General features: G+C 39.3%; 1 long non-coding RNA gene across 1 annotated transcript; it reads left to right on the top strand.

The window, feature by feature from the left end:
* Positions 1–5996: 5996 nt before the first annotated feature.
* Positions 5997–13881, top strand: LOC137475566 (uncharacterized). The gene is made up of 2 exons (XR_010999955.1): positions 5997–6364; positions 13683–13881. It is a non-coding gene; the product is annotated as an uncharacterized lncRNA (long non-coding RNA).
* Positions 13882–14358: the final 477 nt, after the last annotated feature.

The following is a 14358-nucleotide window of genomic DNA, read 5'->3' as shown; positions in this document are numbered from 1 at the left end:
TGACCCAGTGTTTGCCCTGGTGCTCATGTGGTTGCAGATCAAATTGTTGCAGAGAAGTGATGAAAACCCATCCTGTAGGAAAAGTCATTAGTTCATGGTTAGATCAGCTTTCTGGTCAAGCTGATCAAGGCTAGGGACACACAAACAGGAACAAGGGGGAAAGACTTAGGTGGATTTAAATTGTCCTTGAGGCACTCTCTGGGGTTGCTTTTGCATTCCATTGGTAAACTTCCTGAGAAGGGTGTTGGAAGACCAAACCTGTTGGTATATATTCAGTCAAATGTGTTGCTTTCAAGAGGAAGGGTCCTGGAAAGCCCTGATATGAGGAGGCTTCTTCACCTTGGTGAATGGATTTAATTCCTTTTTGGAATTCTACAGTGTGAAAGGTAGAAAACAGAAAACTCCTTGCAGAATGTCTGTCCTTCCCAGTGTTTCATGAGTCATTTTTGTTCCATACCTAAAGAAAACGTGGCCTCTCACACTGCCAAATCAGTAGGAACCAGCACACACAGGATCCCTGCCCCTTCTATAGCATGGCAAAAGCACTGCATTCTGACTGCAGTTTGTGAAGTCCCACATTGCTGTCACAAGTGACCTGTCCTTGCTCTCTCATTATTGATGCATTTCCTCACTGTACTGGAGGATTCTTGACTCACAGAGTTTTTCAGCACATGACTCTCATCCCAGTGAATCAAACACTGCAATATAAAGCTCATAATTTATCAAGCAGGCGTGGGGCTGAATTCAGATCTGGTGTAATGGCTATATAAAGATTACTGTACGTGCAGTTTTTCTGGGTCACTCTGATTGTTTGTGCAGTATAATGCTTCATATGAGCTGGGCTGATTGTGGCTGGCATGACAGCTCTAGCAATGTGAGATATTAGTGTATGCTGTTTTACCACCACACCTACAAACTCAGTGTGCAGCAGATTTGATGAATGTGATGGTGTAAATCCTGAGATGTCTATAAAAGCATTGCAAGCATTGCAACTGGGGAAGGGTTTTCCCCGAAGCACTGGCAGGGGTGTATGTACAGGAAACTGGATTGGGATCCTGAACTTGTTCCCTAACTCAGGAGAGCTTGTGTGAGTTTTACACAGAGAGCATATTGGTCTTGTAGCAAGAACACTGTGCTTTTGGAGTCAGAGGTGCAAGACATGGAACCCCAAACCTAACGATTCTTCCCAAAACACAGGGAATGTTGTCATGATAAAAGGCCAGGTGAGTAAGGAGGCGAGGATTATTAAAAAGAATACATTGCACTCAGGGAGCAGGCCTCCTCTTCTTTACACGCTGCTCAGTCATCAGAGATACAAAGGTCAAGGCTCATCAGCATTCCCCCATCTGGACTCGGTGTCATACCTAACAGTTTGTTGTTTTTTATGATGAAGTCTTTGCTTCTCCAAATAAATAAAACTGTCCTTACCAGGTTTGTCTGTTGAAAAAAAGATGTGTAGGTTTGTGCAGCTCCTGACTTCGCAGGAAGCTCTAAAACTGAGAATGGAGCTGGCTGAAGACCTGGGGAGTGAAGTGACAGAAGCAAGTGCGCTGCTATTGCTGTCTCGATGCCTGCTCACCGTTTGGCTCGTTCCTCTCACCAGGTAAAGCACACGGGGCAGTACAAAGGGGTTTCCGAGCTCTGCTAGGGCCCAAAGCCGTAGCGGGGGCTGCGTATCCCCGGCAGGGAGCTGGGCAGCTGGCGGCAGAAAGCTGCGGGGAGCGAAGAGCCCTCCGTGAGTGCCCCGGGCCACGGCAGCCCCGGGCGGCCAAGCCGCCCCGGCTGCAGCCCGCAGGGACAGCAGCCTCGGCAGCCTGCTCGGCTCCAGCCCTGCAGCCTGTTACTGCGCCCGCCCTGGCATTCTACCGCACGAAACTACTCTACGCGGTGTGCACCGGCACAAACTTTTTTTCTTGAATATTCTCCTAGCACCGGTAATGTCACTAGGTGACCTAAATCCTTCATTCACTCACGTTTATTTTTAGTGAATGTCAGATAAAATAAGAGCATCACTGTGCAGGGAAGAAAAAACCGACTGTATGAACTTTTTTCCTAGAGGTGAATGGTCTGTGGGGAAATTAATGTCAATTTTTAATCACAAAATCACAATAATATTTGACTGCCACTAAAGTATTTGCATTTCAAGTGCAGGGGAAGAACTATAGATTACTCTTAAATGCATTAAGTAAATAAATACAAAGGTATACAAAACTACTTTTGAAATGTGTAATTTAAGTGTAAGAGCTGAAAACAAAGCTGCTATTCACTTATAGATGAAAAAAGAGAGACATTAATTCATATAATAAGGCAGTTAATTGTCATAAATGTTATTTAAAGATTCTAATCATAATCATGCATATCTAAGTAAAAACTTGGAGTCTATTTAGCATTCATAAACTTATTTATTCTAATATATTTATATATTCTAATACATATACATTATATGAGCATATAAATAAATGTAGCTCTATACACACAGCCCATCCATTAACACAGAATCAGCTATTGTAGCTTTTCAGGTATTGCAGATTGTTCTATAAGTCTCTTTTTCTTTCCCTTTCGGATGTTATCAGGTGTGGTAGAAGGCCTCACTGCAAATGAAAGCTAGCATTGCTGTTTAAAAATAAAATTCCATTCAGTCACTTTACATGTAAAACCAAAGTTATGTTTGTGTATGTAGACATACATATTTATGATTACACTGTTCATAATGGTAGTATGGAAAGGCTGAATGTCTACCTGAAGGAAGGAGAAACAGCTCTGCTCAAGTGATAAGTGAAAGCTGGCCTCAAGTACTCCCTGTATGCAAATGTTTTGCTGGCAGAATTTAATCAGTGTAAACATTTTTTCATTTTGAGTGGAGCATAAAGAAAAAGGGTCACTAATAACAGGCAATGAAGTAGAAAGATAAAGTACTTGAAATGAAATAATGGATTAGAAAATGGATTAAATTTTTTTTTCTTTCTATCAAGAATCTCACGATTAATTCCAGGCAAAAATATTCACTGTGTCAGTTCCAGGTTTCCTGTAAGTTCATGTCTGCAGCAATCACCATTTAATCAGTGATGCAACAAAAAGACGTTCTAGATGTTAAAGGCTAGGCTTTGCTTTACACAGGGAACAGCCTCTGCACTGCAGTTTAACAGTGTGTCTGGGCTCATGGCTCTGTGAACCTGCTGCCCCAGAGCTTTGCAGGGTTCACATCCAGGCCTGAACTCCATGGCATTGGTCTGTCAGCCTGGGCAGATCTTTTACTGTCCAGGTAACAACCTCTGATTCTCCTTACTGTGTTTGCTACACATGTTCCAGTGAGATTAGGCTTGTCAGGGAGAGCAGATCAGCTTCACTGAGGTTGAAGTAAGAGCAATGTATATGGTCAAATCAATGTACAGACACCTTTTATTTCTGGGAGGAACGGTATTTTGTGAATTGGATTAGTAGTAGAAAAATGCTTTAACTTACCTGTTTTTGGAGGCATTACGTAGAATTTCTTTTGCATCACTTAGCATTGCTCGTGGGTAAAACAAACTCATGCCCGCAAGAGAGCCATGCATAAAAACGGTCTTAAGAGTACTTGCTTATTAAAACCTGCTTGGACTCCATTAACTGTAGCAACTCCTGCTTGGTGTCGCTTGCCACCTGCTAGTCCTCAATTAGCCCATCCCCTGGGAGCTGAGCTGCACAGCTCCACTCTGGCTGGCACGTGCTTATTCCCATGGCTGCTCCTCATGACTCCGGTGAAAGCGCTTGATGCTGCACGAGTGCCCACTCCAGCTGTCGGTGGCTCTCCAGAGGGACCAAGTGGATGGACTGTGTTCAAAGTATTAGGCAGGAGCCATTCCCTCAGTGAAGGCAGCACCTGTGCCCGGGACCCCTGGGGTATGACAGAGCAGAGAGGCTGGGTGTCCATGTGCTGGTACATCCAACAGGAGCTGGGGCAGAACTGCATACTGCTTTACTCTTAACTAATTTGCCACTCCTAATGGCTTTTATGCCAGTGTAGATGTCAGAGAAGCTCCTTTGTAAATTTAATGCCACAGTCTTATAAACCTAAATCAAGGACATTTTCTTAATAGAGCTTCATCTGCAGCTCATCTGAGTGGAGTTTGGACAAAGACAATAACTGAAACTTTTCCTTTATGAGAAAACATTATCCTAAGGCACTGCTAGAAATACTCCTTTGGAAAACCTCGCAGTGCCTGTCCAGTTCAAGAAGTGCCTTTGCAGGTAGAGAGATTGAAATGCTGCTGTTAGAGGAGCACTGTCCTGCTGTAATTTGGTTGGCTTTGTCATTCAAATGTTGCTTTTCAAAACCAGACTATCACTGCAGCAGCCTACTAGAGATTCTTCATGCTGGAACAATTCCTTAAGCAATAATTTGCAGCTAAAATAACCAGGCAAAGTTTAAAGACATGATCCTGAATTTTAGGAAGATAAATGAAGTTTTCCTGATTTTATTTCCTGAGTTTATTATTGCCTGTAGTCCTTATGATGAGGATAACATGGCCATGCTCATAGGAAGTAAATGAGGAAGTGACCATTTATGCTGTTTTTGCCCAAAAGTCTCTACAGCATGTGGTTATTTATTTATCCACTGCAACAATTGCTCTATAAACACACAGTACATTCTTGGAGGGAAACAAGTCAGGATCTCAGCAGGGAAGAGGGAGCCCACTGGTGTGTCCCACCCAGCAGAGGCAGCCAGCCATTGTTCAGGGCTGGGCTCAGCTATCGCACGGGGGATCTCAGCCTGGGCTGAGCCCAGCCCAGAGAGCCATTCCTGTGCCAAAAATCAGCGTCCTCCCAGTCCAGATGAGAAACTTGAACTGAGGCAGGTGAAGCTGTCCACAAGGAAGTGTCCCATTTTTGTACTGCTATGCATGTTAAATAAAAAGTGTGAGAAATTAAGCATAGAAAATGATACTAAAGTAAAATGGTTACTAAAAGGATACAAATTCCATTAAGCACCAGCAGCACTTACTTCAGTAAATAGAAAGGTCATCTTTCTGTCTCTGCCTCATTCCCAACTGCAGCATGACTCAGAAGAACAAACAATTCAATAGGTTTTGTTAGATACTTGCATGCATTCTGGGGTTTTTATTACTTGAAATTTAATTTGGTTCCCTGATTGTACCACAATCCAAAACCTAAATACTTTAAAAAATCAGTTGTAAACAAAATAATTTTTTGCATATGTTTAACAATCAAGTGTCCTGATTTCAGAAAGATTTCTGCCACAGATCATTTTATTACATGTCCCTGCTTTAAGATAATAAGGAAAAGGAGAAGTGAGAAGAAAAAGCCATCTTAGATTTGTACAAGTATTGAGAGGTTGAAAGTGCATACACAGCAGGTGTGCATGTGCTTTACAGATAACCATATCCCTGGTCATGGTTAATATAATCTGAAGTGAAGAGGAATAAAAGGAGAGCTGGACACCACCAAAACTTCACTTAAACCATTAGATTTGGGCTGCCTCTCTCTGCAGGGCAGGCTTCTTTCCAAATATTTTCTGCCCTCCAGGACAGGCAGAAAAATCTAATCCTTGTGACCTTTTCTTTAAAAAAGCAGAAGTAATGTTTGCAGCATGGTATTTGTATGCAGGGATTAGCTCTTGATTTCTTTGCTTAGTACCTTAGGGTATATTTTTAAAGTACTACACAGAATTTCGGTCTCACTCGTCAACTTCTATTGACTTTAAACCTCATGAGTCACTTTGACAATATATCCCAGAGGCCTTCTATCTTACACTGGTTTTAATTTAAATTCCCCTGCTTTTGGGGTTTTTTTTCTGAATTTAGGGTTAGCTTGCATGGGAAGCTGGCTTTCAGGAGTATTTTCCTATATTAGAGATGTTCTGCTTCCAGGTTATCCCAGTATTATTTTATGTTCTCATTTTCTTTGAGGGGGAAAAAAGGACATTTTTGTTAGTATCTGCAATTTCTTTTACTTAGTTTATTCATGCCAGCAATGGCTGCATTATCTCAATGTCAGTGTGCATGGCCCCCTTGTGAATGCTATTGTAACATATGTGTAACTGTAAAAGTATGTACTTGGTAAGACCCATAGTACAACAAAGCCTAAACTCTAAGTAAAACCTAGCAAAGCATTTATACATTATTTTCTTTGCAGAATGGCTATTTTCTTCTCTCTTAGGAAAAAAATCCTAGCTCATTTTCCATATTAAAAATGTCAGTGAGTCATGTGATGTCATAAAGCTCTGTGGAAGGGATATGCTGCTCCATGGCAGCTAGATGCACATCAAGTCCTCTGCCTGGTAATCTGTTAAGGTGCCCAGACTGGTGGACTGTCATTATGTGTGGCTCTCACATAGAAGTTAAGTCCAACAGAGACATATACAAGAGTGAGTGAGACATTTTGCCAGTCCCTAGGAGGGTTTTCTCATAGTTCACTTCATTAGTCCTCCAAAATGGTAAAAAAATAACTGACATTTAGAAAGGGAGCTCAATGAGAGACAGGTCTGTGTTCTGCCAACTATGGATGACAGCTCAAGTTACCCTGAGCTCCTCTCATTGACTGGTAGTCCCAGGTGAGCTAAAAGGCAGGGCAAAGAGCCAGCTTCCTCAGCTGGAGAGATCCTGGGCAGTGTTAACCACCTTTGCCAGGCCATGCCATCAGGTACATCTGGGTGGGGAATCAAACAAGTGTGTTAACAAAGGCTAAATATTTCCTCCGAAGTGTTTGACAGAAAATAAACAGCTGGAGCAACTGGCAGTAAATTCTAGCTTCCTCAATAGCATTCTGGTAACAATGGGAAGAGGAAGGAGAAGCCAAATAAACAGTACCTTTGTTATAATTGGCACAATAGTCTGATTTCTCCTCTTGTGTCTTATGTGGTCATATACAACATGCAAACAGCAACAAATACTGCCTCACTAAAGAGAACCATTTTCTGTCTGGGAAGTCAGGTAGCAAGATGGTGAAATTTCTGGCTGAGCTTTGCTTTTGAAATAATTTTCTACTTTTCCATGAATTATGAGCTGATCTTCCATTTTCTCAGTGTCTTTCTCATCTAATGGAGAAAATATTGCCCCAGAATTGGTAAGCATATTGAAAACATTAAACAATATCAATGAAATTCTTATTATTATTGGGCAGAGAAAGGAAACTCTCAGTCTTTCCTTAGTTCTTGCCAGGGTGATAACTATGGCATACATGACATTTCTACACATCATTATCAAGAGTACTAGTTTCATTTAAAAAAAACATTTTCTCTAGCACCACTAGCCATTTCTCATTTGATTTTTTTGAATCAAATGCTTTACTGACCTCTGATCAGTGTAGGTGTGCTGCATTACCTTTGGCTAGAGATGGCTGTCTTGGAAAAGGAAGATAAGATTTTGTTAGTATTTAACTATTGATCAAGCTCATGTTATATTCCATTCCATTTTCATTGCACCTTCAGTTTTTACTGTTTTCCCCTTCGAAACTCTTTTTACAGCTTTGCATTTTGTTTGGATCAGTCTAATGGGCCTGTCATGGTCCCAACCACTCCTTTTTCTCCTTCCCTTTACATACATTTATCACATGCATGATTTTCTGGTTAATTAGTAGCATTCAACTGAATAAATTTATTTCTAATATTTGGTATCAGATCTGGAATTTTCTGTGCCTCTCCTTTTGAAATTCAGTTAAAGAGATGACTGAGCCCTTCAGATGTGGACATTGACTTCCAAGACAAGTTCCATATCTTTTTTCTGACCTATCCTTGCTTAATTTTAGGAATGTATATATGTGTCCTTTAATAACTCTCCCTTCATGTATAATCAGCCTAATTTTCTCTTTCCCTGCTTTTCAATTTTATTACTAAATGGCATTGTTTTAATTTCCTTTGAATATTGAATATATTGAATTTATTCTTACACCTCCTGACCAGCAAAATGTTTGTTTCTTGGCTGACTGTTGGGGATTTTTTTTGCGATTTCCTTATCTTCAGTAATGTTTTTCAGACTTTTCCTACAAATCTCTGCCTTAGTATATAAATTCCCAATAAGATTGGCACATTTGACTTAATGACACTCCCGCCTTCCTGAAGATAGAGGTGAGCTGTTTTGCCTGGCTGACTTCACTAGTCCCCTCACTTCCTTAAAGTTTGTCCTTCTGAGCCTGGAGCTTTCACTATTTATGAGTATTGCAACTCTTGCATTAATAATAGTGTAGTGTAAACATCCATGGCAGCTTTGATTTAGGTTACTCTTTCACTGCTCTAACTGCAGCAGTTAGTTTTGCTTAAATTGACTTTCTCAATTTCTTAGGTAGGTTTTGCACCCTGCCCTGAGCTCCAGAATGTTTTATTTCAACCTCTGCTAATGCCCCAGTTTATTACTTAAACCTCTGCTTATGCCCCAGTTTACTGAGTTGCAGCCCGTGCTTCTTGTTTGTTCTTCCGTTCCATTTAAATGGCATCAGCTTCAGACCATTCAATTCACAGGTTACTGTGACCAAATTCTTTCATGGATGTCTTCACTAATAATAAAAGCAAGCTTAAAATAGAATTCTGTCCAGTTGTTTTAACAGTTATTTGGTAAAAATATCAATTGGTTATTGTACTGGTGAATAGCAAGCCTCTGAATTATTAGTGGCATTTCCCTCAATCTTTTTGCTTGGAAAGCTAATGTTACTTACAACTTGTCTCCTTCCAAAGCCACAATTTTCTCTTTATCTACACAGAATTTCCTCTAAATAATTTTTGGTCAGAGGAAAAGTGGTTTTGACTAGATCTCATTTTCTCACTTGTTCCTTAGCAGTAGTCTCTGGTTTGGCTGCTCTTTTTTCTACCATCTGAATAATTGGATATGTTTGCTCTTAAATATCTTCATTTCTCCTATGGTGGAAGTTACATCACTTGTTCCAGATCCAAAACAAAACAATAGATGGCAATTTCTTTGATGGACTTTCTGCTGCAGTTTGGTATCCTACCCATTATCTTTGTGTAGCATCAACCCTGACCCTAATGAGCAAATTTCCTTTTGTATCCTCCTAACTGGCAACAAGTCTTTGCAACACTTCTCTGTGTATCTGGCAGAGATACTGGCTGTAGCATTTGCAGGCAAGTGGGGAGTAATTGTGATTGAGTTGTAGAAAAGAGGCATTTCAGGGACGTGCTCTTAAGTATTTCAGAGTTGAAGTGTAACAAAGAAAGCCAGGGATAATTCTCTCAAGGTCACAGAATAAACCATATTCTTGTTCCTATGCACTCTCTACAGACATCCCTTCAATGAAAGTCTGATTTAAAAAGTAGTATCTTGAGAAAGTCATGCTTTATTTATAGAATTTGGTTTGTTATTTCTTTATTTATTTTGTATTCTCAAAATTTCTGCTGAAAGGTTGCAAAATTGGTGCCTGGAAGCAAAATTGGAGAAAATTCAAAGCATGAACATAGAAATTCTCCTTGCATATTCATATAGAATAAATATTCCACATTTTGTCACTCTATTCAAGATATTTTTTGCCTAAATTCACAGATAGTTTGTGGTTAAGTTTTAGAAAAGATAGTGGATCTCCAGTCACTCTATTTAAATGAACTTCATCATATGAAAAGGTAACTGAGTATATTAACAATACAACACAAGGAGTTATGTTCTTTGTAATTTTATTTCAATATCTGTGAGAATTTTAGTTCTTTTTATTACTCTTTCTGAAAGAAGCTAAAAGTTACTGTTCAAAATTCACCCTAATGCATTTTCATTTTAAATCAAGGTTTGATTACAAATTCCAATGGAAAATTATCCATTCAGAAAATCTAAATCTCCATAAAACTGTTTATTTTTGAGCAGTGTTCTTCAAATTTAATACAAGGTATTTATATGCATGATTGGACATTTACCTATATATCCAGATTTTTTATTCTTTTTTCCACTTTATGTGTATACAGGGAAAGGCAAAAGAAAAGAGAAGGAGAAATGGGAGACAGAAAATTGAGAAATCTCTGCTTTGATTGCTGATAAAATATTTTCTACAGAAGTCACTAATGTTCATTGAGCTTGTAGAGAGGTTTAACCACCACCATCAATAAAATATTTCAATGGTTTATAATCTCAAAGAGTGAGAGCCTTTCAAATTTGTTGCGTCTTTCTGTTACAAAATCTGCAGCTGGCTCTTCAGTGTGCTCTGCCTGATATATTATGTTAATCAGCTCCCTCATTTTTGCTAGGCAGCAACCACTCCTTCAAAAATCCCACCTAATTGAGTGCTCTATTTTGGGGTGTTTTGTCTTGCAGCTGGGAAGCCGCATTTTTTTGCCAGTAATTTGTAGTCTCTGCTTATAAATGAAACAACTTTGTAGCTTCCTCAAGCTGAGTTTTTGGAAGCTATTTGTCAAAGCATTTTTTGTAGTTCAAGGCAGAAGCCTCCACTGCGGAAGTAATGAAAAACATTTGGCAACTAGTGGAATTTGTTGATACTGTTTTTTCTGGTTTTAATCATAGAGGTGGTCTCCTGCTGGGAATTTCCTCTGTTATAGAAATCTTCTGTAGAGAAGGCATTTCATGTCTCTCTCTTGTAACACATTTTGGATTCTCCAGATTCTTCCTGAAAAGTCTCTTTCTTCTCCTGTGGCCTGCTTTTTAATTTTTTTTTTAAACCTATGAAAACTATACATATTCAACAATACTTTAATAAGTTTTAAATAGTTTCTCTTGTTTGTTTTTTTTTCTCCTTCAAGGCTTTAATTTTTGTTTAATTTTACAATCTCTGTGTTGTTAACATTTAATTCTTAGATTTCCCTGCAGTTTCATAGTTTCATCTTTATAAGAACAGTCTTCTGGTTCCTAGTGGTTCACAGTGCTGGAGAGATTGCAAAAATATTGACATGTTCTTGTCTCTCTCTGAAAAACTGCCTGAGACAGATTTTTCTCAAGCCTGTTTCATTTCCACTTTAGTCAAGCCACTAGGCTGCATCAGTAATTCTTCCTCAGTTAAGATTGTTTAAAGCAAATACCACATTTTCCTATTTAAGTATCTCCCTATTTCCCTCTAGAGAAGCACTGCTACTGGAGACTGCAGGGCTGGCTGCACAGTATTGTGCGGTATCAAGTTTTTCCCTCACCAGCCATGAATAACCCCATTCACAGCCTTCAATCTGATTATGAGTTTTCAGAGGAAGGTTGGCTGAGGGTGGTGGACCTGTACAAAGCTTGGGTATCGGTGCACAGACACTGGTGACAGTGGGGAGTGTAGATTTTGTCTCTAAGGAACGACCTTTTCAAGTCTTTTGTTGGCGCTCTCTACCACTTTGGCAGATGGGCACAGGGTGGGTGGGCATTCTCCTTCTTGAGGGATGGGGCAGAATCCTCGGGGGATCCTCTCCATTGCAGGAGAAGTCCCATGCAAGAGCTCTGCCAAAAAGCGCCAAAGGCAGGAAGCAGGATGCAATAGCCAACAACACAATTGGCATATGTAGCGGGGATGGGATTTGGTGCAAATTGAATGGTGAGGAATTCAGTTGGTTGACATCTGGAGGTGGTAGAGCTCTAGGCAGGGCCAGCAAGCTGTAATTATTTTCTCTTTATCTTCTCCTAATATGTTCCACGTATCTTCTCAAAATGGGAAAATTTCAAGGGAAATATTGACCACTTCCCACTCTGAGAGCATGGTGCTTGCTAGGCTGCTGGGGCCACAGAAGGCAGGCAGTTACTTTCTGAGTTGCTTTCTGTTTAGATGTTTGCTTACCTCCTACCAATAAATAATGCTACACTTCTGGTATTTATGGCCTCTTCTGTAGAACTGAAAGTTGTCTTTTCTATTAAAAAGTGAATGCAGAGCACTTCCAAAGGCTCTTGACTTTGGTGAAAAGACCCTTTACCCAGGAGACAGCCTAATCTTTTAAACTTCCTTCCCAGGAGTCTGCTTTTTAGATAATCCATCTTTGCCTGCTAGCATACTGCTCTTGATAATGAGCCTGTCGTGACATCAGGTTAAAATGTATCACTACAATTAATTTCTGTAAAATATATTGTTCAGAGGATAATGAGAACTAAGTCCTATTTTAAAGCTGACCAGGCGCTGCAAGACAAGAATCGAATTCTTTTAATGAAAACCGACAGACTTTTACTTCAAAACCAACTATACTTCATTAAAACTGTGATAAAAGCCTGCAAAGTAGAGCTAAAATATTGCAGCTGGGATTTCTTCAAAGTAAGAGAAGGTTTCTTATATTGTTTCAGCATGACATAATGTGAATGTGATGGATTAACTCTATTTCCAGACACATTTGCATCTGATGTTTTGATTTTCTTCCTTCCCATTCATATAATTAAAGAAATTTGGAGCCAGACCCAAGAAAGGACTTCTAGGCACTTTAGGTGGAATACAGATGCCTATATCCAACATTTTAGTGCTTAAAACCTTTGCTTAATTTGCCAGCTAATCTTGAAGATACCAGAATTCTTATCTTTTGATCTAAAGCTTGCCAGTTTTTGTTTTTTTTTTTTCTTTTTACAAGCTCCAAAGTGTCTCTGTTCTGTGATCAGATGTAATCAAAATCACAACTGGACAGCAGACACTTTCCTTCTCAAGGGCTTGAGACTGCAGGTATTTCTGGAATGCATTTAATACTACTAACCCCTCTAAAAATCAATTGGTGGTAGCCATTGTTGTGTTGTAAGGCATAAGAAACAGCACATGCCATTTCTTCTAGCCTGGGGCACTGAGGTGCCCTAAGAGAACCTGGATTGGTCCCTTCCTTTTGACCGTGTGAAGAAATTGGATCGTGTTCTCAATGTATGGCATATTCTGAATGGGAAGAACCAAAGAAGAGCAGAAAAGAGATTAAATATTTCACCGAGCTAAGGAGGAAGAACACTGAAGGTGGTAGAACTTTGTGACTAGGAAGTTAAGGTAAACCTCACAGATGCTAGGGAGGTAAATTCTGCTTCCACATATATTTTTCAATGTTCAATGTAAAACACTATTTTATATTATGCAGTATTTTTTTCCAAATAAACTGATTCAAGGCAAAATGATTTTTAAATTGGTATTATTGTATAATGATTCTGTCTTCTGATAGAATGTTGTTCTTTTGTTTGTTTTTAAAATAATTGAATGGCAAAGGGTGCAATAAAAATACAAACCAATATAGGAGGGGTAAAATGAGTACAGAATGATGTGGTGTGTTTCTTATTTCTCACATGTTTGTAGCTCGCAGCTTGCAGCAGTATTTGCAAGTCAAACTCTTTAGGAAAAGTAATGGTGCCAGAAATATGATGATCTCATCTGTATGACATGGAAATAATTTGTGATTCAGGTGATAGCTGAAACCCACTATCCTTATTATGAATTAGCAGTTCAAACACATTAAACTTTTAGGGATATAATTTTTTAGGTATAAACTTAGAGTGGGATTTCTTATTGTTTAAAATATCAATATTTAGGATTCTTAGTGAGTAATAATTTCCTGTATGTAAGAGGAATCATCCTAAGAGATGTCACTGGCAGCCTGGCTGTGTGTGTCATCAGAAGCTCTGGGTGGGCACTCTCTGGGTGACAGCCATCACATGACATTAGGGAAATAGATGGGTTGGTAACAGTGCCATATGCAATTACGGTGATATTCCTATCAACTCATACAGTGAAACCAACTCATGAGACGTGGAGGCGGTCACTACAGGGGAAGATACTACAATTGGGAAGCAAAATTATGTTCAATGGCTTTTCTTCACCAGAAGTGCAGATGCTGTGGTGATGATGAGGACTTGGATGCTGGATGCCAAAGCAGACTGCTAAGAGAGATCTAAGGGACAGAATCGCAGTGCCACAGGAGAATACTTTGAAACATTTGTTGTGTTTCCTGGAAAAACAACACAACAGTGCAAAGAGGATTTAATTAAACTTAGGAAAGGGGTTGAGAGCAAAACAAAAGTATTATTACAGCACTTTGTGGACATGTTATATTTCCACATCTTGACTATTGCTTTAAGTTCGGTGATTTCATCTCTAAATGAATCCAGAAGAATTAGAAAAGAAGAACAGGACATGACTATAAAACCATATATTTTACGTGCCTTCTGAGTGAGGCTAGAGTAGAACAACTTCTGGGAGATGATAGATGCCCACAATTTCATAAATTATATGGGAAAAGAAAATGGGAAACACTTAGTGAATATGTGTGTTAGTATAAAGGGGATCCTGATGAAATTAGGTTTTAAAACAAACCAGAGGAATTTATGAAATTATGCAAGTTCAGCTGTAGAACTGAAGGTGGTGTCTAATCCAGAAAATGATTGGAATAATCTATGAAAAATAAGGAATCTTAACATGATTATGTATATCCAACATTTATCTTAGGAATTCCTTTTACTCCTGACCTAGGTAAAATTCATTCAACTTGACTTTACTCTG

The sequence above is a fragment of the Anomalospiza imberbis genome, chromosome 6 (genome assembly GCF_031753505.1).
Source record: "Anomalospiza imberbis isolate Cuckoo-Finch-1a 21T00152 chromosome 6, ASM3175350v1, whole genome shotgun sequence".
NCBI lineage: Eukaryota > Metazoa > Chordata > Aves > Passeriformes > Viduidae > Anomalospiza > Anomalospiza imberbis.
The sequence above is the reverse complement of the archived record's forward strand: the minus strand, read 5'-3'. Positions and strand labels throughout refer to the sequence as shown.